A 25,711-nucleotide genomic window follows, 5' to 3' on the forward strand; every position below is an offset into this window, starting at 1 on the left:
TTTGGTTTTTTAAGAATAGGTGAGACCAGAGCATGTTTGAAGGGTGAGGGAAAGATGCCAGTAGAAAGAGATAGGTTAACGAGGTGAGCAAGGTGGGAGCAGCCAGTGGGGGAGAGGGAACTGAGGAGACAGGAGGGGAGAGGGTCCAAGGGACAGGTAGAGGGGGGAGAGGATGAGATAAGGGAGCGGACTTCCTCAGCTGTAGTAGGGCAGAAGGATGACAGAGAGGGGTAGTTGGGAGGGGAGGATGATTGGGGTGGGTGGGCAGCAGAGGGGGTATGGGAGGAGATATGATGTCGGATTATCTCGATTTTAGAGAGGAAGAAGGAGGCAAAGTCAGTGGCAGTGAGGGATGAAGGGAGGAGGGGTGGTGCAGGGCGAAGTAGAGTGTTGAAAGTTTCAAAGAGACGTCGGGGATTGGAGGAATGGGAAGAGATAAGAGATTTGAAAAAAGATTGTTTGGCAGAGGAGAGAGCAGTGCTGTAGGAGGAGAGAATAAACTTGAAATGGAGGAAGTCTGCCAGAGAGTGAGATTTCCTCCAGAGGCGTTTAGCAGAGCGTGCACATTTTTGTGCCAGGGTTGGGGTTTAGAGCGTCGGAGGGGGACAGTGTGGAGGGGGGCTACAGAGTCTAGAGCAGAGGTGAGAGAAGAGTAATAGAAAGATGTAGCCGTGTTGGGGCAAGTCATGGTTGAAAGAGGAGAGAGGAAAGTCTCCAGGGAAGACAGGACAGTAGGGTCAAGAGACCTGAGGTTACGTCTGGTGACTGTGGGTCTGGGCAATGAGGGGAGAGGGGAGGATGAGAGGGTGAAAGAGAGCAGAATTAGAGAAATCAGAGAGATTACAATGGTGGGTGAAGACTAGGTCAAGGGAGTGTCCAAGATTATGAGTGGGGGTGGAGGTCCATTGAGAAAGTCCAAAGGAGGTGGTAAGGTCAAGCAGATTAGAGTAGGCAGCATTATTGATGTCAATAGGAATGTTAAAGTCACCGAGGATGATAGAGGGGAGGTCAGAGGCAAGAAAGTGTGAAAGCCACGCAGCAAAGTTATCAAGGAAAGGGGAGCAGGGGCCAGGGGGGCGGTAGATTACAGCCACAAGGAGGTGAATAGGGTAGAAGAGGTGGATAGTGTGTACCTCAAAGGTGGAGAATGTGAGGGAGGGCTCAGGTGGGATGGCGCGGAAGGTGCAGTTGGGGGAGAGGAGGATGCCCACTCCTCCACCCTGGCGGCCATCAGGTCTGACCGAGTGTGTGAAGGAGAGGCCTCCATAAGAGAGGGCAGCAGGGGAGGTAGTGTCAGAGGAGGAGAGCCAGGTTTCAGTGATGGCGAGAAGGTTAAAAAAGTGGGTCGTGGATAGTTGAGAGCTTGTTGCAGACTGATCTAGCATTCCAGAGAGCACAGGAGAAAGGAAGGGAGGGGACAGGTGAGATAGTAATTAGGTTGTGTGGGTTGTGGGTGCGTGTGAGAGGTGTGGAAGTTGAGAGGGGGTGAGACCTGACAGCGAGGACTGGTATGGGACTGGATCGAGGAGCCATATTTCTGTGTAAAGTTGTTCAGAGTAGTGATATAGAACAGGGTTGCCGACCTCCCGGAATTTCCGGGAGTCTCCCGAAAATCGGGTCCCCTCCCGGCCCCCCGGAAGGGTGGGCAACCCTCCCGGATTCAGGGGGGACCCCCCGCTTAAACCCCGGATCGCGGCATTAAAATGCCACAATCCTCAGGTCTCAGGAGGGGGCGGAGCTAAAACGGCACAATCGCGTCATTTTAGCCCCGCCCCCTCCACGGAGATCCATGAATTAGCTGCTTTAACAGCATGGGGCGGGGCTTAGTGATGTCACTCGCAAGCCCCGCCCCCTGAGTGGCTGCTGAATCTCTCCTCTCCGGGCTTCTCCCGGAGAGGAGATCATTAAAGTCGGCAACCCTGATATAGAATGAGGTTGGAGTGGCCTAGAATGAGTAGTGAGAAGGTGATATACTGGAAACGTGGAGAGCCTACAGGAAGTATAGGTAATGTATAAGTGAGACAGAAGCAGTGTGTGACAGCACTTAATTCAGTGTGGAGATCAGTGTCCAGGTTGTTCAGACTGTAGGTGATGTTGAGTCAGGTAAATCACTGCAGTATGTTGATTGCTGGGGTTGCAGATGGAGGATGAAGTGTTCTTTGTCCTCCTGTTTCCCTCCTGTGCATCTCCTGTATATCTCCGATGTTATATTACTATAGTCTGCATACTTGACACTAGAATATAATTCAGAGATCTAAAGATATCATAAAAGAGGGAGCCTGTGACCAATATAATAAGTCTCCCAGCCCCCTTACTCAGATAATGCTCACAGTAGTAGCACCCCTTATGCATATAATTCCCACAGGAGTAGCGCCTCTTATACACATAATTCCCACAGGAATAGTGCCACTTAAGCACTACTAACTAGCGTCAGAATGGGTTTAGTAATTATGGTGGGAATGTCTGATCTTCGTAGCAACCACCCCGGCACTGGAGCAATATTGAATATCTGCAGTAATTTAGTATCCACCGCAACTCACAGTGAGCTGGATACCTAATCATCAAGGGTCAGTAAGCCTTCAATAATGAGTCAGCCCCTAAAACAGAATAGAGTTATTGCACTTTACTACAGGTACCTAGCAGTCTATTTATAGTACAGTATCTTGAGAATTTTGCCTACTGTTTTAGTGTATTTCGCCTTCATGTGGTGCAGGGCTCATAAACATATGGATATAGAATTCCATTGGAGAAGTTTCCATCGCAGCATCTGTTGCTGATCAATGATATAGAATAAAACAGAGGCATGGACCACACATGTCTGTCTAACACAGCCTAACATATTGCTTGGTGCAAGAGCATTGTGTATTACTGTGTGAGGCTGTGACACTCTCACATAAGTAACGTTGGGGCAATGTACTGTTCTAAGCATTTGAGAGAGTATGTGGACAGAGATAAAGTATTGTACTAACCAACTGGTTCCTAACTGTCACTAAAAACCGACTATAACATCACAGTTGGGAGCTGATTTGCTGATACTTTACCTTCATCCAACTTGTCTGTCACCAAGGCTTATTACATAGATCCCCGTTATTTGACATTTTGGAATGCAGGAATACCCCTATGGGCTTCTTGGCGCGACCTGCCACCACCTTACACAACCCCCCGCCGCTTTGCACGAACCTTTGCAGACCCCCCCCCCCCACTTATGTTCAGGCAGCACAGTGCTGTGCTGCCTGGACTAGTGACTTCCTCCCCCCTAGCCCTGTACATCCCTTCCCGAGTGCAGGGAGGAGGAGGTGGAGCCCAACCCGCAGCAGCTGCCGGGTAGAAGGGGGGGCGCCGGGGACCAACTCACCTTCGCAAAGAGCAGCTCTTCCCAAAAGAACTTCTTAGCCTTATACACCCAAATACTTTAGCATTTTGTTTTTCCTTTTTATAGAATCCCCTGTAACAGTTGACCCAGCCCACCAACAAAGCATTCCCCCTTCCCCTTTAATGTCATGATGATATCTCCCACATCTGTTGCATCAGTGGTGTAAGTTGGTCCCAGTTGCCCAGAGGCAAGATTAGTATTGGTGCCACCCCCACACATACCCAGGATTAGAACCTGTAGTCTGTCTCACCTTACCAATAGAGCTATTTGCTCCTGCACTGTAAATTAGCAGATTCTGACTATGTATAATTGTTAGTATCAGCTTCTAGTGGAACAGGTCATGGGTGCTATTACAGGGTCTGACACAAGCATGCTATAATAAAGAGAGTGTGATGTCTATTGTCTTACAAGGCAGGGTAATCAGCCACAGAGGATTTCAATTAACTGATTCAAACTTGCAGTGGATGAGAGGTGCCCCCTTGGGAGCAGGATCCCCGTGGCAGATGACTCCATTGCTTCCCAGAGTTATGCCTCAGTGTGGCATATTCCTAGGTTTAAATCCCCCCACTACTATAACATCTCCTCCCGTGAGGTGCCCATAAATCCCTAGGTGTTGACTTATCCACCCCATTGATATAGATAACCCTACAGGCCCCCATATGCAGAGAGGGACATAGCTGAACGTGTGTCAGGAAGCTCAGAATGGACCTTCTGGTCTCCCTGCGACATTTCCGAAAATTATTTTGCAGTATAGTGCAACTCCTTTGCATGAAAAAGTCTACATTGACCAAATGTTATGTCAAGAGCAGGACACATTTCTCTTCTCAGGATTTCCAGATGACCATGGGTCTGCAAACTGCAGATGATGAGCCGCAACCTTCACCATGGTCATAGGTGTAACTTTAGGGGTGGTATCATTGTTATGGGGCCCAGAGGCTTAGGGTAGGGCCATCTTACGGTATGGTCTCACTTGTTTTAGAGTCCTTCAAACAGAGGAAGGCTGGGCTGGAGCCTCTGGAACTTCTTTGGAGACAGGTAGAGAATGCTAGAGGCATAATTTGAACTGAAGGGTACCTTAATGTGGACAGTATGGATATGGGACATTGTAATGTGGCATAATATGAAATGAAGGCACCATTTGAACTGAAGGGTTCCTTAATGTGGCATGGTATGAATATGGGGCATTGTAATGTGGCATAATATGATATGGGGGCATAATTCGAACTGAAGGGTACCTTAATGTGGCACAGTTTGGATATGGGACATTGTAATGTGGCATAATATGAACTGGGGACACTTTATGTCATAATTAGATTGGGGGTTTAGAGTTGCATAATGTGTACTGGCAATCCTACAATGGTACATCATGTAAACTTGGGCGCAACGATGGTTCATGAAATAAACTAGGGCACTACAATGAAGCATAATATTAACTAGGGCACTACCATGGTGGAGAAAATGAATCAGGGCACTACTATGGTTCAGAAAATGAACTTGTTTCCTTATAGGTATATAGATATTAGTTGGGCTTTGGGTTACTGTGGCTTTAACACCAGACAGCCGTACTTCAGCATCATTTATTTCTTATCGCACAAAAGCGCATCATAAGGTTGTGCATTTTATTATCCACACACTAGGATGCTCAATCCCTCTGAGTCCTATAACACTAATTGGTCGTGTAAGGCAAAGGTGATCTTAAAGCCTCCGTAACAAATTCATATAGCTTTTTGCTTCCGATCAGCTGTCTGAGGCCAGAAACAGTTGCAGAGGCTTCGGATAACACGCCTACGATGAGGCGACAGACGTGAATCATCGGAATAAAAGTCCACTGTTTCTTTAGTTTGTAACTTTTATTTATATTAGCCATGTGCTTGTAGCACAGCTGCCCCTCAGCTGCCCGATCTGGGCTTCTCCACGGCGGATTATCAGATTACTAAAATTTGCAGCAGAACAAGTTTATTTCAGTATTTCCTCCGAGTTCTACTTTTGCCTTCTACATCAATGGAGAATATTGGATGTGGGCCTGTGGCTCTCAAGAATCATGGCTGTAGCGATAGTGGGTCGCGAGGGTGCCCTAGATTTGAACCCAAAGGCTTAAGGTGTGTCCCACTCATACATTGAGTCCTGTTGGAGAAAGTGTGCTATATAAATTAAACTTACTTACATGCCTACAGTGATGTAATATAGGTGTCTACCAAGTTCCCAGGTTTGTTGCTATGGTTCATCAAGATTACTGGGTAAGCTCTTAGAACCACGCTACAGAGATATTTGCCTAAAACAGCTGCCCTTTTCCCATAGAAAAAGATGCCTTCACCGGTACTATGATGCCGCCATGACCTAACTCAGGATAGTAGGAGCTTTCACTGGCGACCGAGTAACCGGAGGATATAGACTAGAGAACTTTACTGTAGTGATAGTGAACAGGGCAGATGTTATCTTGCAGGTGAGTACTATAACAGCAGCACAACATGCTAGTAGGACCCAAATAAGGCAGTGCGTCGTTGGCCCATCAGCATGAGAATGCTAAGAGTTGGCCGTTCCCATACGCTAATGGACCACCCCCTGCCCACCAGCCACATTCTGCAACATGCACAGGAATGCGCATGCCCAAAGAGCAAACATCGGCCCCCTGCGAACGCACGCGGCCATATGAACGGACCTGACTGAGGTCCACAGAGTAGTCGAATTGTCAAGAACATCAGGAACCGCTCTAGTATCATTCTCAATCCACAGGCTAAAGGGAGATGGACAGGGTTAGGTAGTGTTTTCCAAGAGAACGGTCATTGGGAACAGAGAAGAGGTGACCTCATAATGAGTTTTTTTTATTATTTATTAATTAATTATTTATTTATTATGATTATTTTTAATTGCTCTTCAGTTAATGGCACCACACATTATCCCATCACTGTATGTATGCATCGGTCTCAGTGTTAGGGGAGAGGTTTAGGCTCTAGGGGGTTAAGAGTAGGGTTAGGTGGAGTGTTTGGGTTAGGCAGTAACAGAGGTGGTTATGGATAGGCTGCACGGGGGGTTGTGGTTAAGCAGTAATAAGTGTGGTTTGGGTTAGGCACTAATGGGGGAGGGTTAGGGTTATGGTCTTTCTGCGGTGGGGGGAGGGATAGGATCAGTCATGGCTCTAACCCAGAATTGGGACGGCAGCACAGTTCAAAATCAAAATGGGGGAGCCACTCCCACTGCCAGTGAATTTGTTTGGAATGGCAGTTTGTGGCAGTGGTTGTGCCTCCACTATTTGAACTTTGAACTGTGTTGCAGCCCCTTGTCTGGGGCCGTCACTGGTTAGGATGAGGCATCAGATAGGATGGGTTTGTGTTAGGGTGCAAGGGGAGAAGGTGAGTAATGCTGTTGTGTGTCTAACGCTGGATATTCATATGTACAGTATTCCAATTAAATTCCCAAATTACACGATAAATTGACCTCCCATTGTTACATTTTCTCATTGTTTTGTGTTTCTATCTGTATTTGATAGGCCGAAATATTAACTTTAAAATAGCGGGTTATGGTATAAATGGTAGACAATGTCTAGGTCAACAGTCATTAGGTTGACACCTTGCAACGGTTGAGATTCCCAAGGTCAACATTGACAAAAGGTCGACACAAGGTTATGGTCAGCAAAGACATGGCCAACGTGAATAAGGTCCACATGAGTCGACATAACCATCAACGACCCCACAGGTGGCAACCAGAACAATCTCCTTCATTGCCTGTCTATAATAATAATAGGTATTTATGTATTATCCAGGTGGGCGTGGAGTTAATTTTATAAAGTGTGGCGAGTGCAGCGCACCACCGAGCCCGAAGCATGACGAGCGTAGCGAGCCCCGCAAGGGGCCGCATATCCAGGTCCCCTTGCGGGGCTCGATGCGCTTGTCACGCTTCAGGCTCGGTGGCTCGCTGCGCTCGCCACACTTTATAAAATTGATAATGGATAATGATCATATGGCGTGGATAGTGGCGATATGACCCATTTTGTATTAGCACAGATCAAGTTAAGTAAAATTACGTAGTTTACATAAATTACTAATACATAAGTACCCAATAATAATATTAGAAACAAATAGCAGCTAACAGACAAAGCGAGCAAAGTAGCGTGACATTATTTTATTTCTCTCTTTAGCTTGAGATAAAATTCAAAAGGACCGAGGGATGCTTTTAGTTTGTGGTTATATGGTTAGTATGTGTTTAGGTATTGGAAATATTTGAGAAATGAATCTCCCTCCGAATAAAGGACCTTGTAAATTACTTAGCCACAGTCGCTGCTGAAATGTTCTCCACCCTTCGGAGATCAGAAGAATATACAGAATCAGTCCTGCATTTTTCTTCTATAATTTCCCACATCCTTCATGAAAAAGAAAAGTATTTTCTACGAGTGAACAATTTTATGTCTTTCCTCGTTTCAGGATGTTCTCTGAACGTTCTGAGAGACATCCTGTAAATGTACGGTTAGATGTAATGTCTTAGTAATTTCACTTTCCCCAATCTGTGTCTAGGGTATACACAGTTTCCAGTACCACAAATTTGAACCAAGAACTGATCTTGCGCCAGGGGCGGATTGGGATGTAAAACCAGCCCGGGAAATTTATGGAAGCAGCCCTGGGGGCGGGGTCTGCTGGGGGTGGAGTTTGTCAAGAGGGGGCGGATCACGACTAATAGAAACTGACTCAGCGCTGCATGCAGTTGCAGCCTTCCTTGTATTTTTTGATGCAGTTGCATATGCGACTTTATACCAGGGTTGCCAGAATCAAAAGCAATAGGCCCTGGTACTCTGCAATAGAAAAATTGGTGCATAAAAAACCCTGTAGGGCTGGTTTTACCACTACATTACAACCCTCTATACCCACCACTACATTACTGACCTCTCTATACCCACCACTACATTACTGCCCCGCCCATACCCACCACTACATTACTGACCCCCCCTATACCCACCACTACATTATTGACCCCTCTATACCCGCCAAAACACTACTGACCCCTCTATACCCACCACTACATTACTGACCCCTCTATACCCACCACTACATTACTGACCCCCCTATATCCGCCACTAAATCATTGACCCCCCTATACCCGCCACTACATTACTGACCCCTCTATACCCACCACTACATTATTGACCCCTCTATACCCGCCAAAACACTACTGACCCCTCTATACCCACCACTACATTACTGACCCCTCTATACCTGCCACTACATTACTGACCCCCCTATATCCGCCACTAAATCATTGACCCCCCTATACCCGCCACTACATTACTGACCCCTCTATACCCACCACTACATTATTGACACCCTTATACCCACACTACATTACTGAACCCTCTATACCCACCACCACATTATGCCACACGGTAATGCCACACACTGACTTGTCTATCACACAGTATGCCACACACTGTACTGCCCATTACATAATATACCACACACTGTATCAACATCGGGCAGCATCGCAGTGGGTCCCTGGGCTACCACCATTCTGAGATGGTGGTAACCTATGAGCTACAGACCACACTGCCGGTGGGGCAATGCGGTCAGCTGGGGGTTAGCACAATCCTTTCGGAGCCCCTGGGTCTGGAGGATGATATATTAGTCCAAAAAAGAATGCATTGCAAATGCCGCCCAGATCGCATTTCATATGCAATCCAATAATAAATGGGCCCCAGAGAAAGAGACAGGGAGAGAAAGAGAAGTAGAGTGGAGAGAGAGAGAGAGAGAGAGAGAACAGAGTGGAGGGAGAGGCGGAGGGAGAGAGATAGAGGAGAGTGGAAATAAAGAGGAGAGTGGAGGGAGGGAGGGAGAGAGATGGAGAAGAAAAAGAGAGACAGAAAGGAAAGGGCTGTAACAGACATAACTGTGTATCTCTCCCCACCCCCAGGAGAGGAATTAATGTGCTGCACTGAATCTCTCTACCTCCCCTCACAATGTAGTAGGTGTACTAGTAGGCAGCACGTTTCACAGTAGCACACTACACTGATTCATCTTAACATTGCTAAAGTGTGAAAATCACTTTTAGGTCAGAAGGATGTAATTGTATTTTGTTTGTCAGGGGGGGCGGCAACAGGACAGCAAGGCAGCGTTAGGGGAGCATGGTCTGGACAAATCAAGGATGTCAGTAGCGTTTTCAGACATCTGCCTGACATCACACACAGCCGCAGCGATCCGGAAAATTCTGTCCCTGCACAGACCTTCGCAGTGGCGTAACTAGAAATTTTGCTCCCCCTGCAAAAAAGTTTCTGGCGCCCCCTCCCCATATTTTTGACATTATATATATATGCTGGAAGTCATACCACCAGCGCATGCACACAGCTCGTTTTGGGCAAGAATGGCCTTTACCAAGACAAAAAACAGTAACACAGCCTTACTTTGGTGCTGGCAGAGTGAGAAAGTGGGTGTCAGAGAGCGAAAGTGAGAAGAGCAAGGGAGGGAGAGAGGGGGTGTCAGGGAAAAAGAGAGAACAAGTAAAGTTGTACAGTATATCAGGGGGTGAAAGGGGTTACAGACGGAGTAAGAGAGAGGGTGGTACAGCACCAGGTAGAGAGGGGGGGGGGGGGGGGGGGAGAGGGGAAGCATGGGTAAAGAGGTGTGGAGAGAGAGAGGAGAGAGACTAGGGGCAGAGAGATAAAGAGAAAGGTCAGATGGAGGAGGGTGGGAGAGAGGGATCTGGGGGAAGAGAGCAGGGGAGAGATAAAGAGAGGATAGAGAGGAGGCAGGGGAAGAGATATATAGAGTAGGGGGAGAGAAAAAGAGGAGTGCCAGCAGAGAAGAGAGGGTGACAGAGTCAGGAGGTGGGGAAAAGAGAGAATACAGGAGAGAGAAATGGGGGCAGGGAGAAAGCCAAAAAGAGTAAAGAGACTGGGTGGGGGGATAAAGAAGAGAGGGGTGGAAGAGGAGAGGGGGGTGAAAGGGAGTGAGGTGATGGGAAGAGAGGGGGTGAGTTGACTGGGATGAGGTGACAAGTGGTGATGAGGGTGGGAAGAGAAGAGTACTCACCTCCACTTGCGAGTCACATGTTCCTACCCCCGTAGTGACTGGTAACCTCTTCAGTGCTGGCAGCCGCTGGTTCTCCTTCTGCTACCATGGCTGCAGTGGCAGGTCTCCTCTTGGGCGCCTTCTGCTGCTCCCAGCATGGGGAAAGAGGTGGGGTGGATAATTAGAGACTAGGGCAAAAAAGAGATAAAGAGAGGTGAGAATGAGGAGGAGTGAGTGAGGGAGGGTTAAGAGAAAGAAATGGGGCATGATGAAGAGAGAGCAGAGGAGAGAGAAAGAGAATAGAGGGGGGCAAAGGGAGAGAAATATAGAGTAGGAGAGAGACAGCAGGGGAGAGAGTGTGACAGAGACATGGGTGGGGTAGAGAGAGCGCACGGGTGAGAGACAGAAGAGAAAAATGGGGACAAGAAGAGGGTGACAAAGAGGAAAAATACAGGTGGGGAGAAAAAGAGGGGGAGAGGGGAGTGACAGAGAGAGGGGGTGAGGTGATGGGGGGAGAGAGGGGGTGAGGTGATGGGAGGAGAGAGGGGGTGAGGTGATGGGAGGAGAGAGGAGGGTGAGGTGATGGGGGTGAAGTCAGAGGGGGTGAGGTGACAGGAGAAGAGAGGGTAAGGTGGTGGAAGAAAAGAGGGTGTGAAGTGATGGGAGAATAGAGGGGGTAAGGTGATGGAAGGAGAGAGGAGGGTGAGGTGATGGGGGTGAAGTCAGAGGGGATGGGGTAACAGGAGAAGAGAGGGGGTGAGGTGACAGGAAAAAAAAGAGGGGGTAAGGTGATGGGAGAAAAGAGGGGGTGATGTGATGGGAGAGGAGAGGGGGTGAGGTGATGGGAGGAGAGAGAGGGTGAGGTGACAGGGGGTGGTGAGATAGGAGAGAGGGGGTGAGGTGATGAAAGGGGAGAGCATGGCAGCATGATTGTCAGATAATGATTACTGGGCAGGTGTCGGCGCCTGGCGCCCATGCAGACCCCGCTGCTGCTCGCTCCCCCAAGCGGCAGCGGGGGCTGCCTTATACTAGTTACACCACTGTACCTTCGCAGTCAGGCTCTGCAGGCAGGGGATTACCTTAGAGATGTGATCACATCGCTGCAGGGCGGGACCTTCATGCCTTGCTCTGTGCTGGGCAGCCCTCAGCATACGAGAGTGAGAGCAGTCGCAGTTTTGCTTTTAAAGCATAACTGCACATACTACACTATTGCCGACATCCTGCATCCCCCCTCCCCACACACTACAGCCGCTACCCTGCACCCGCTCTCCCCATACACTACACTTTAGTCGCTATCCTGCACGCTATGCACATCGCTATGCACCATCGCCACCCTACATCCCTCTCCCGCACACACTTCTCTAACCTTCTATGGCCAGCTTTTTTCATCATGCAGGAGAGGTTCAGCACCCATAAACAGATGACAGTGGAGCGCTGGAAAAATGATTTTCTCTTTTCTTTCTCCTCCCTCAAATGGGTTTTTAAAAAGGAAACCCAGCATACAGGACACACTGTTAATATGCCACTCTCCGAGAACATAATATACCACCCCCCTCCCATCAAACATTACTCTGTGACACTCCCCCACATTACTCTGTGACACTCCCCCCTCCCCCACCTTACTCTGTGACACTTTCCCCCTTCCCATACATTACTCTGTGACACTCCCCCCTCCCCCACCTTACTCTGTGACACTTTCTCCCTCATCCACATTACTCTGTGACACTTCCACCCTCCCATACATTACTCTGTGACACTCCCCCTTCCCCACCTTACTCTGTGACACTTTCTCCCTCATCCACATTACTCTGTGACACTTCCCCCCTTCCCATACATTACTCTGTGACACTCCCCCCTCCCCCACCTTACTCTGTGACACTTTCTCCCTCATCCACATTACTCTGTGACACTTCCACCCCCCCATACATTACTCTGTGACACTTCCCCTCCCCCACATTACTCTCTGATACTCCCCCCCCCCTTCCCCACATTAGTCTGTGACACTTCCCCTCCCCCACATTACTCTGTAACATTTCCCCCTCCACCCATATTACTCAGTGACACTCTTCCCCTTCCCTCCCCAGCAGTATTTACCAGATACTTGGCTGGCTGCCATTGCTGCTGCTCCGCTGCCTTGTCACTTCTGCCAGGCTCCTCCAGTGTTCTGTGCAGCCATCACGTGACTTCCCTTTTCCCATATCCGGAAACAACTTGCAAAGGAGTGACAGGAGAATTGGTTCCCTCCCACTGATGGAAGGGGAGGGCCGTGCTGCGGCTGCTGCTGCCAGACGACTTTCCTCCGGCTCCAGCATTTTGTGACAGTGCAGCTGAGCAGGGAGGAGTCGAGGACACAGGAGATCACGCTGTCAGCCCCTGCAGCCTGTGAGTTAGAGAGTGTGACAATGGCAGCAGCTGCAGCAACACACTGAGCAGTGAGCACGCACACAGGCTGCAGCTGTCGGGCATTAGGCTTCTATCGTGCGCACGCCTATGACTGCGCAGTGCTATGACACACAAAATAAAGTACCGCGGGAGGAGCTGCTTGTGGCCACGCATGCCCAGCAGCCCTCCCGCGGCCATATTTAATATGGGCACAGTGCTGCGGCCGCGGCTGCTAACCGCGTAGATGGCGGTTCGTGCGGTCCGCGGCCCAGCCAGGGTGGGTGAGCGGCCGCACACTAGCTTAAATGAGCCGGCCCACCGGGAAATTACCCGGTTTCCCGGTGGGCCAATCCGCCCCTGTCTTGCGCTAATAGATCCAATAAGAAATAAGAATGTATGTCTGGCTTAAACATTCTTCTTAGCAGACTTGGCTCCCGGAAGATGGTTGTGGTTTAAAAGAAGTAGATCAGAATGGGACTAAACAGGTTCTAGGGCTAAGGTCCAATATTAGCAGGTGCCAAAGTTGTACAAAAATAGTCTTTTACAGAGGCTTTCGTTCATATCCCTTCATACTGTATGTACAGGGAATGCCGCCTGTTCATGAATAAGCAGCTGCTGGTTATGGTATAGGGGATCTACTGTACGCTTTCTACATTGACCCTGTTTTGGTCGATCACCCTTAGTCGAACCCGTCTAGACACCTAAAGATAGTTGATCTCGTCTAGATCGACAGTAACGGAAGTTTTAGAGCAAAGGGAGCGTGGTTGACGGTCACATAATTTTTCATGTTTTTTGGTGCCGAATGTCGCAGGGGTCTTTAGTCATCTAAGTAGACAGGAGCTCGACTAAGCGTGGTTGACCGTAACATTTTTGAATTAGACATTGTAGATCCATCGACCGGATACCTAGCAACCTACAGCGTCTTGATCTGGGGGTGGGGATGGGCCACCAACAAGTCTACCTATCACAAAATTAAGAATGTCTATGAGTAAGACATCCTTGTACTCAATGTAGGTGGCAAGACACCACCTCCACTTTCACTTCAGTGGCTGGAAAGTGGGTATTGGTGGTAGAGTGGGTGGGGGCGATAGGTTGAAGTTTTGCCTAGGGTGCTGAGAAGCCTCACACTGGCCCTGTTGACATGTTTTGTGTATTTGTGCCATGCAGGTCTTGCAACATGAATATTTGTACCCGGCATAGATCTCTTTTGCCATGAAAGGGTTCAGATGTGCAAAATTGTGTCATGGTGGTTCTTGGACCAATTCATAAGGTTAGATTTTTGCTATGCAGATGACACACAGCTGTACTTGTCCTTTGCTACGGGCACTGAAAACCCAATAATAACCCTAAATGGCTGTCTAGCTGAGCTCCGGGAATGGATGAGTGCCAGTTGGCTGAGACCGAATCCTGGTAAAACAGAGCTCCTTGTGATAGGACCTCAACATCAAAGGACAAGACTGCAGCATAGCCACCCAACTGGACTGACACTTGGGGGTACAGAATTACAAAACTCTGATCATGTGCGGAATCTTGACGTGGTACTGGATGGTGGATTGACACTTAAACATCAGGTATCAGACACAATCAAATCCTGGTTTTCCTCTGAGCAACATAGCCAGAATCAAACACTTAATCCCCTCTGAAGATCTGCCAAAAGTCATACATGCATTTGTATCATCTCGTTTGGATTACTGCAATGCCCTCTACCTTGGTCTCCCAGGAAAAGAACTGCACCAATTACAGCTGGTACAAAACACAGCTGCCAGGCTGTTAACTAACCAGCCCCATTCTAGCCACATAACTCCCATTCTCTACTCCCTTCACTGGCTGCCAATAAAATGGCGAATAATATTCAAGATCAATCTACTGAGTTTCAAAGCGCTACATGACCAAGGCCCAAGGAACTTGAAGCAGCTTCTGATTCCATACTGTCCCACCCGATTACTGCAGTCTGTAGATGAAGGACTTTAAGCAGTACCTAGAATCTCCCGTAATTCATCTGGGGGTCGAGGTTTTAGCCATTCAGCTCCGACTTTATGGAACTCACTTCCCCGCACAGTTCGAGAGACCCCCACTCTAGAATGCTTCAAAAACAGACTTTCCTATTCACTGAAGCGTTTCCTCCAGTCCCTTAAGTATTGTTTATGAAAAGCTTTTCTGTACTTCATTGTTTCTGTACTGTATTACATTCATTCTATCTGTTAACTGCCTTGAGTCCTATTGGAGAAAGAGCGCTATATAAATAAAATTATTATTATTATTATTATTACTGGCTGTAAATTCGCTAACTTTGGCTAAACTAGAGGAATCATAGCGAATTTAAAAAAGGAGGAATGGCATCAATCTGTCAACTGAAATTCTAAATTTGTACTTTGAGATCAGTTCGCAGTTATAAAATATACAACATTCCGAATAAACCCAAAAATGAACGGGCTGATTTATCAATAAGTTTGTTGTGTGTGATAAATGATGCTCCAGCCAATCCACCCCTAACTGTCTTTCTCAGTGACAGTTAGGAGCAGATTGTCTGGATCAGAATTTATCATACGCAACAAGTTTTAAACCAAAATAAAGAATAAAATAAAGGAGTCACACGCTCAATGCAAAAGCAGCTCAGTAATAGGAATGAGAAATAGGTATAATGAACAATAATGAGGAGAGAAACGGTCAAAAAGGAAGATACTGTATTTTACAGCTCATCCTTTCTGTCTATGGACAACAGCACTAGAGACAGGGTCAGCGTAGAACATCTTCCACAGACTACCATTGCTCACATTGATTAACACCTTTTTTTTTTCTTTGACAGGTGACAGAACCTCTTTAACCTCTCAGAACCTTTTTAACCCTTTGAGTCAACATTTGTCAACATTGGTATGAAAATTGCCATCCTTCATAATGGCCTGTAATGTTACCTTTTATAGGAAATATTATCTTTTTTTTTCACAACATTTTTATTTGAATTTATATAACAAATGTGAGCGACGCCGGCAGTTTTAGCCGATAATTTTGCGCATCTCTCACAGAGAAGTTGGCACTCCAAAGGGTTAATTCTATAATTCTTTAATTCTTTCTTTCTTTTTAACCTGTTCACTCCTCGTTAGCGCTCATCATAACTATTTAAGTTTCGAACCAAATTAGAAACACTGGTATACTATATTCCAACTGAAGGGCAAACCCTCTCCAGGACATACAGTACCTACCCACTTGTGGGAAGGTGAAGCCTGGCCGTGTGTAGGGAACATTGCTGATGGAAATGTGGGCAGTCCAGGAGTGTGGCCGAGCAATCGTGTAATCGTGGCCAAAGTCGCGCTACAGCACAGTAATAATTAACAGTCATTGTATAGTGGGGACGGCGCCATGATGACGCAATTCAGTGCATATCGCACCACAGCGACGGCATGATATCTTTTGGATTGCAGCAACACCCCTATCATTTCACACACTTTTCATTTCACACACTCTTCTTAGATACATGAGGGAAAAGCGATATCAGTGAACATACCATTGCTAATACCGCTTCTCCCCCATAAAGCTGGTTCTTACATCTACCCCACAGTTTGTTACCTGACCGTTAGGAGCTGATTGGCTGATACAGGCCTGGTCAACCTGTGGCTCTTGGCTCTCCAGCTGTTGTAAAACTACAAGTCCTAGCATGCCTTGCCACAGTTTTGCTATAAGGGAGTGTTTAAACTGTGGCAAGACATGATGGGATTTGTAGTTTTACAAGTTTTACTGGTTGGCCAGGCCTGGAATTATACTTTATCTCTGTTCATTTTATCTCTCTCCAAGGCTTAGTACATAGACCCCTTAGAGCTAATTTGCTGACCACAGGAGTATTGGGAACCAGTGGCGTAACTAATAAATATGCACCCCGCCGATTTAGGCAGTGCCACCCCCCGTCCACCCGAGTAAAGTTAACTACCCCCTTACCCCTCCACATGCCGCTTCCCGCCGCTGCATTCTTGTCTGTTCTGCTCCGTGGTCCAGCACTCCTCAAACTTCTCCTAATGAAAACGGACCCTCCCAAAATGGATGCGAGAGGAGACCGCCATCTTCTCTAGCATCCTGAAAAACTGTCTTCTGTATGGGGCAGCCATTTTGGGAGGGTCAGTTTTCAGTAGCACTGCAGCAGGAGCTAGGAGGTGACCGCACAGCCACAGACAAGTAATCAGTGACTCCCGACCACAGATGCTGTAGCGGCATGACCAGAGAGCCGGGACCGCACAGCCACAGACAAGTAATCAGTGAGTCCTGGCCACAGACGCTGCAACGGCTATTGTAACACCACTGCTGGGAACCATTTGCATTCAATATGTATGATGTGTCTATTTCCTACTAATGACGAGAGGTCTGTGCGACATAAGGTTTATTAATAGAACAGGTTGGTGACATGTTTCGTCTCCTATTTGGACCACAGATTAAAAAAAAAAGATTGCTTCATTATTATGTAAAAGTACTGTATGGTGTAATTCACAAAATGTTTTATTTATTTCCAGAAACTCTGAAAGTATAATTGAACAGAGAGCCTATTATTCCGACTGTGACCGCATTACGTACACGTCCATCATTTGTCAGTCATGTCAGATTTATGATTTATTGCGGTTTATGAATGAGGATTTCCAGCCCAGTATCCATTGTATTCATCTGCCCTTATGTTGCTTCAAAGACCTGACTGTGAATTACTTATTAAGTCATCCTTCTTATCGCATGTCGCCTGCTGCAGGGCAAACCCGCAGCCTCTGACCTCGCTTAGTAAAAGTTAAATATTAAATACACCATGGGCCTGATTCATGATCAATTGGTCCCCGGTGTATTCGCTCCTGGGACCAATTGTGCTGCCCTGTGCAAGAGCAAGCGCGCATTTCTGTAATGTGTAGGGCCGCTGTATGGACACCTTCGGCGAGGGAGGGAGGGGGGGTTGGCCGCGTCACAGAACGCCAGTGGTTCTCAAAGTCGGTCCTCAGAACCCCACTCAGTTCACGTTTTCCAGGCCAAAACTTGTGGACTGACTTTCAGAACCTGTGCAATATATGTAATGTTTTTTTTATGTAGTGTGTTACAAAACACTGTTTTATAAAGAGTCCGAGGATGTGAAACTTTTTGGGCACAGAGTTTTACTATTGGTCTATTTTCCAAGTTTTTGCCTGTTCTTACTCATACACATCTTTATCTTTCGTTATGAGAATGGATAATATATATATATATATATATATATATATATATATATAGAGAGAGAGAGAGAGATTACAAATGTATGAAGACAGTGGCGTAAACTATGGGGCCAGCCAGTTCTGCAGCCAGGGCCGTTTCTACAGGCAGACAAACCGTGTAACCGCGCCTGACACCACGCGGCTGCACGGCTTGTCCGCTGCTGACTGCCTCCCACCGACCAAGCCCTCCTCCCACTTCTTACTTCTGAGTACATACTAGGCTGCTATATATAATTTAATAAAAAAATAAGGTACTTGTTTCCTAGCACGGCCACACCGATTTACATCGGGGTGGTCATGTCGGAAAAATCGGGTCGATCGCATCGCATGCGATTTGGTAGCATGCGATGCGATCGACGCGACCGACCCGATTTTGGACCCGATTTTTTGATTGAATGAAATGTAAATCGGGTCCCTGGGACCCGATTTAACATTGGATTCAATGTAAAATATTCCCTACACCCCCAAATTTAGCGACGTAAACCCCACCCCACGATAGACGCCAACCCGAAGCGTGGCGAGCGCAGCCAGCCCGCGAGGGGCGGCGGTGCGCGTCCTCCGACCTTTTCATTCCCCTACTATACACTAGGGCGTGGAGTGAGAATAGAATAGTGTGGCGAGCGCAGCGAGCCACCGAGCCCAAAGCGTGGCGAGCGCAGCGAGCCCCGCGAGGGGACGCGGATACCTGTGAAGCCCGCGAAGGGACGCGTTTACCTGTGAAGGTATCCGCGTCCCCTCGCGGGGCTCGCTGCGCTCGCCACACTATTCTATTCTCACTCCACGCCCTAGTGGATAGTAGGGGAATGAAAAGGTCGGAGGACGCGCACCGCCGCCCCTCGCGGGCTCGCTGCGCTCGCCACGCTTCGGGTTGGCGTCTATCGTGGGGTGACGACGGGGACATCTATAATGTGAAATGGGTCATATTGGCCCATTTCACATTTTTCACATTTTTTTAAAGGTGAGATGGACTTAATCAAGTCCATCTCATCTTGTGCCATTATAATGGCACAAGACCGACGCGATCCTCACGATTTCAATGTTAAAAAATATTTTAACATTGAAGCCTATGGGGAAATCGGGGGCATCGCGTCGGTCGCGTCGGGACCAATGTTAATGGTCCCGACCGATATTGTGCTTTAGCCGGAAAAATGGACCTGATTTCAAAGGAAATCGGGTCCATCGTGTGGATCGTGTACCTTAACTTAAAGGTACACGATCCATAAGATTGTGGCCGTGCTAGGACACAAGTACCAAAAATAATACCTGTGCTGCGTGGAACTGTAAAAAATAATTCCATGCTGCTGGTGCACTGACGTGTGTCTGCAGGTGCATATAGTAGTCTGCTACTGCTGTAACTACCTTTTGTGGTGGCCACAGGCAGTGCTACTGCCTACCTACCTAGTAATTTCTCTACTTACTAGGCTGCTATATTAATATTTAATTAATTTAATTATATATAGTCCACTGGTGCTGCCTGCACTGAATAGAGGATGCCATCCTGCACTGCCCTGCCCTGCCCTGCCATCAGCTTAAACAAGAGGTAGTGACGCACTGAAACTCCACCCTCTATATGCTGCAGAGGATGGAGGAGCAACAAAAGGCAATTGAAGCCTACACGGCCACCTACGACATAGGCAGAGGAGCGGGGCTGCACCTGACGCATGTGAAGCGGTGAGGGAGGAAAGGAAACACCCGCCTAGCAAGCCAGATAGCTAAATCCACTCTAGCGATCAATTGAGTGAGAGAAGTAGCAGCCAGATAGCCCTTACATACCAAATAGGGGTCTTGTTGGCTGCTTACCCATACATGTACGGTTAGAAGTAAGACACCGGTTGCTGAAAAGCCATACATCTCCAACCCAGGGGTCCTAGAGAGGTGGAGGAACTCTTCCATCTGCCACCTTAAAATTGATTAGCCCCCTCCACCCATTAGGCAATGATTTAAGAGACGACTGCTAATAAATTAATAATAATCACAAAATTAAACAATCAGATTACATTAATTAATAATAATCATAATCATACAATCAAGCCAGATAGGGGTCTTGTTGGATGTTAAACTGATCGAAACAGTTACACACTTGCAGACAAACTCTGTGCTGCACAAAATGCCCACCGCTCCTTGGCTGCACATGGTAAACAGTGCACGATCAAGCCAGATAGGGGTCTTTTTGGGGCCTAGTTTTTTAAACTGCCATCCTGTCTGCCGCTGCAGTGCCACTCTTACATGAGCCACGTGTTTGTGCCGCACACTTGTGTGGCTTAGCATAGTTATCCAGCTACCTCGGTGCAACCTTTTGCCCTAAAAACAATATTGTGATGTGTTCAGAATAGACTGGAAATGAGTGGAAATGAATGTTATTGAGGTTAATAACAGAGTAGGAGCAAAAAAACCCAAGATTTTAGCAGTTTTTATCAGAACCCAAACCCCAAAAATCCAAACACAAAACGTTTAGGGGGTGTTTTGGCAAAACCCATTAGAACCCAAAACCTGAAGGTAATCAGAACCCAAAAGCCAAAACACGAAAAGTGGCCGGTGCACATCCCTACAAAGAATTTTTTTTTTTTTTTGCTCCTACGCTATATTAACCTCAATTACATTAATTTCCACTCATTTCCAGTCTATTCTGAACACATGACACCTCACAATATTGTTTTTAGGGCAAAAGGTTGCACTGAGGTAGCTGGATAATTATACTAAGCCACGCAAGTGTGTGGCGCAAACACGTGGATCATCTAGGAGTGGCACTGCAGCGGCAGACAGGATGGCAGTTTTAAAAACTAGTCCTCACACAGCACATATTGGTCAAGAAAAGAGGTGCAAGATGGAATTGTCCTTGGGCCCTCCCACCCACCCTTATGGTGCGGCAATAGGACATGCAGCGACAGGGCCTACAAAACTGTGGCTGAAATGATTGGTTTGTTTGGGCCCAAATATAAAAGCAATATATGTTAGCAGTAATGAGGGCATAGTGCACCTGCAAACCCCCACTGTTCAGTATATAATTCCAGTCTGCTGGTGCCCTGCCAACCAGTACCTATTGTAGTATATAATTCCAGTCTGCTCTCTGCTGTTGCCACTGGCTACCAGTACCTATGGCAGTATATAATTCCAGACTGCTCTTGCCACTGGCTACCAGTACCTATCGCATTATATAATTCCAGTCTGCTGTTGCCCCTGGCTACCAGTACCTGAAGTTTCAGGCCATCGCTACTTTACACATAGACTCACATAAACATATCATCCTTTTTCTATGTATGTCTTTTTTATATGTATTTTTTCACATATATTTTTCCGCAATGTTTTACTTTTGACACACCCTTTATCACTATTAGTTGCTTACACATACACTACATTCTATGACACTTTACACTCTATTACACTTCACAGCTATATTTTATTTATGTGATGCCCTGGGGTGGTTTTGCTGGACTGGTTTGGGGGTGCACCCCAGGCATGAACCCCATAGCATACCTCCCAACTTTGCGAGTTCAGCAGACGGGACGGGCGCCTTGAAATTTTCGGGGGGGGGGGTGGCCTATACTCGCTGCTCTCCCGCGAGGCCATGCCCCCATTTTGCCTCTATGGGGGCATGACCCAGAGGCTCTGTGAGCCTCTAGCCATGCCCCCAGCCCCCTGGCTGTGAGCCTCTAGCCATGCCCCCAGCCCCCTTGCGCATGCGCACAGCGTTTATTCCCCGCTGCTTCGCAGCTGACAGGGGGGACTCCCAACAGCCCCCCCACACCGCGGGACACTGCCGTCCGTGGGTGGGACAGCGGGACAGGCCCTGATAATCGGGACTGTCCTGCTAAAATCTGGACTGTTGGGAGGTATGCCATAGTGCTAGGGACTTGCTCTAAAGAGGTGACCTTAACGTTGGTGGGCAGGTACATATCTTTGGCCAAATGTATGCTAACATCCTCATAAATTAAATATAAAAGGAATATATGTTAGCAGTAATGAGTGCATAGTGCACCTGCAAACCCCCTCTGTGTTGCATATAGCTAAAAGTCTTAGCAAGGTAGCACCTCTCATTACAGGGTGTGCAGTCTAGGGCTCCCCTCTTACTATATGGAATTATATACTGCAGTAGGTAGGTACTGGCAGCCACTGGTGTAGCTTGGTCCCACAGTGCCCGGAGCAAGGGCATGTTTTGCGCGCCGTCCGCCCCCCCCCCCCCCCTCCTTTGCGTGGTGAAAAGGAGGACTGACCTTGCTTGTTAATAATAATAACAGGACCCCACAGGCTGCTCCCCCTGTATAATCACAACATGACCCCACAGGCTGCTCCCCCTGTATAATCACAACATGACCCCACAGGCTGCTCCCCCTGTATAATAAAAGGACACCACAGGCTGCTCCCCCTGTATAATAATAATAATAATAATAACAGGACTCCACAGATTGCTCCCCCTGTATAATAATTAGGATGCTCCCCTGTATAATAATAATAATAGGACCCCACAGCGCTCACCCCTTGTTCACTTCCCACAGACGGGTGCTCGGACACCAGTTCCCAGGAGATAAAGAGGCAGGCGACGGTGGAGGATGACTGTGTTATATGTGTTGTAGTTGCGGGCCAGCCCAGCACAAGCTCCTCCAAAAAAGAAACAAACCCGGCGAGCGCTCTCACATCGCGCATGCGCCGGTTTGGGACGCCGGAGACAGGGATGCGGCGCCATGACGTTAATGACGTTGTGACATCATGGTGCCGCATCCCTGCCTCCGGCGTCCCAAACCGGCGCATGTGCAGTGAGCGCTCACCAGGTTTTAACTGTCCACAGTGAAGACTGATGCCGAGCACAGCGGGCGAGCAGGGCGGGGGAGCCGGCGGCAGTGCTCCGGCGCCAGGTGACATGTCGGCGCCCGGAGCAGGTGCTCCGCCCTAGCTACGCCTCTGCTGGCAGCCACTAGGCAGTGCAGGGCAGGCACTAGCAGCACCAGTGGACTATACAGCAGAGGCAGGCCTTAGCACAAAGGAGGAGAGACAGTACACAGCAGTCGTCCTTGCAATGGTGATGATCCCACTGAGCAGAGAGGAGAGACACAGTACACAGCAGCACACGAGGCCCCAGCAGAGACAGTACACAGCAGCACACCCTATCCCACCCTGCTCCTAGACTGGAGTGAAGATGGCGGCGTGGGGAGGCGGAATGTAAGGGATTCCATGATCTCACGAGAATCCAATGACGGGCGATGACGTTTTGCCTGCGCGCCTGGATCCGAGTCAGACAGGAATCTCCGAGCGCCGCTCAGATCTGGGCTCGGATGGATGCCGTCGCACATCTCTAAGTAAAAGTGGTATTAGTGATTACGGCTGTATATCTTATCTCACTAATTATTCAGTTGTATTATAATGTATCTCTTTGATTTACATTTCATATTATAAATGCTTAGGATGTCAACAGAGCGAACAAGGGATATCCCAGCGCTGGCTTCAAAATAAGATAATAAAAACCAGATACATTATTTAACTGACGGAAATCTTGATGGATAAACCAATTTCTGAGTTTTCACAAAATGCTCCAAGTTGTCACTGGCAAAGTAGTGAATGAAGTGCAAAAACACATGTTCCCTGCCTTCCATTACAAAGAAGCCCTCCGCCACGTCTTGGTAAGTTAATATATTTTTTTGGTGTATGGTGGGTGGTCCGTCCAGGACTGTGGGACCACCTGCTGCATTAATCTCCTGTGCCGAGCAATGCGAATCTGTCTTTATCATCAGCAATGGAGAACCCAAAGAATTCTAAATATCAAATATTTGCTGTAAAACCGCCCTTAGTCCCATTATGAGGGATTGCCAACAAAATGTATCACAAACCAATATCTAAAGTTTCGAAACAATATACAATTGTAATCAATAACGGCAGACGTCATTTGTAGAATCTCAGTAAATGATTGGCAGTTATTAAGTGTAATCAATATTTATACAGAACCAATTTGAACAGAATATTAGGAGTAAAGGCCAGATGTACTAAGCTTCAAAAAGTGATAAAATAGAGAGTGATAATATGCCAGCCAATCAGCTCATATCTGTCATGTCACAAACTGGGTTTAAAAAATAACAGTTAGGATCTGATCGGCTGGTGGTATAGCACTCTCCATTTTATCACTTTTCAAGGCTTAGTACATCTCGCCCTAAATGTACTAAAGTTTCTAAAAATGAAAAAATGTGATGTTGCCCAGATTATGGGGGATTATTCCTGTTGATTCGCTCGGATGGGAATCCTTGCGAGTCAACCAAAACCCACATTGCGAATGGTTGGCAGGCTAGGGGGAGCGCCAGGGACGTAACTATAGCACCGCAGCCCCCGCCACCGTGGGGGGGGGGGGCGCTGTGCATGTGGGGGCTGCGGTGCTATAGTTAAACCCCCCCTCAATCCCCCGCAGACTTACCTATCGCGCTGGTCCCGGCGGCTCCGTTCTTCTGCTGAGGACCACCACAAAATGGCCGCCCCCATATAGCACACTGTTCTCTGAAACTGTCTGCTGTACGGGGGCGGCCATTTTCTGGTGGTCCTCAGCAGAAGAACGGAGCCGCCGTGACCAGCGCGATAGGTAAGGCTGTGGGGGATTGAGAGGGGGTTTGCATGGGCAGCGGGTTAGGGGTGCTCGGCGGGGTAGGGGTGCTCGGCGGGGCGGCGACTGGGGGGGGGGGCGCCCCCCCCCCCCTAACGGCGGGGGGGCGCCCAAAATGTAGCTACGCCACTGGGGAGCGCCCACATCTTTTGATGGTCTCCAACCATCAAAAGATGTGGTACGTGCATGCAAAGGTGGTAAGGTTTCTCTGGTCAACTTTACATATGTGTGCACGTTCAGGGGGAAGTGGGCGGGGCAGCTGATCTCCGGTGATGTCATCTGCCCGCCCCCCATCTGTCTGTCAGGTTTCGCCCAGGAAACGCTGGGTGTTCCCATATGCTAATGGGGCTTCCCGGCGCCCCACGCCCCTCTCTGCTCCCCCGTCTACTGTCCTGGGTGCGTGAACCGGGCGAGCAGTCTGTTCACTGCGGGTGCATGCACCCTGCATATGCACATGCAAAGAAATGTGCACAGCACGACCATCGGTCCCCGTGGGAACGCAGGGCAGCAGTGAACGGACCTGAATAAGGTCCAATGTCTATCGTGTCTCTTCTTTTGCATTGTAGAAAAGGATAAAGGAGATGATGTTGCTATGGGCAACATCACCTCTTTTCATTTATAGAAGCCATTGTAAGTTTACCGCTTTGAGGGCGAGATGTACTAAGCCTTGAAAAGTGATAAGCCACTAACCAACCAGCTCCCAACTGTCATTTTGAAAGCACAGCCTCAGACATGACAGTGAGAAGCTGATTGGCTGGTACTTTATCACTCTCCATGTTATCAGTTTTAAAGCTAAGGGCCTGCAGCGGTGTAACTATAGCACCGCAGCCCCCGCCACCGCGGGGGGGCGCTGTGCATGTGGGGGCGCCGGGGGATGCGGTGCTATAGTTAAACCCCCCTCAATCCCCCGCAGACTTACCTATCACGCTGGTCCCGGCGGCTCCGTTCTTCTGCTGAGGACCACTACAAAATGGCCGCCCCCATATAGCACACAGTTCTCTGAAACTGTCTGCTGTATGGGTGGTCCTCAGCAGAAGAACGGAGCCGCCGGGATCAGCGTGATAGGTAAGGCTGTGGGGGAATGAGGGGGGGTTTGCATGGGCGGCGGGGTAGGGGTGCTTGGCGGGGGGGCGCCCAAAACGTAGCTACGTCACTGAGGGCCTGATTCAGTCCTGTGCGC

General features: G+C 48.2%; 1 long non-coding RNA gene across 2 annotated transcripts in view; it reads right to left on the reverse strand.

The window, feature by feature from the left end:
* LOC146021236 (uncharacterized) overlaps positions 1–12,819 on the reverse strand; it is an 82,869-nt gene extending 70,050 nt beyond the window's left edge. The window contains exons 1-3 of one of the 2 annotated variants that reach the window (XR_014450872.1): positions 12,457–12,819; positions 10,384–10,550; positions 5,265–5,497 (exon numbers count right to left, since the gene is read on the reverse strand). This is a non-coding gene — a long non-coding RNA (uncharacterized LOC146021236). Of the gene's footprint in view, positions 1–5,264; positions 5,498–10,383; positions 10,551–12,456 lie in introns of those variants that run through there. The other variant, XR_014450871.1, reaches the window with a different exon arrangement.
* Between the last annotated feature and the right edge of the window lie 12,892 nt (positions 12,820–25,711).

The sequence above is a fragment of the Crinia signifera genome, chromosome 1 (genome assembly GCF_055691185.1).
Source record: "Crinia signifera chromosome 1, ASM5569118v1, whole genome shotgun sequence".
Classification (NCBI taxonomy): Eukaryota; Metazoa; Chordata; class Amphibia; order Anura; family Myobatrachidae; genus Crinia; species Crinia signifera.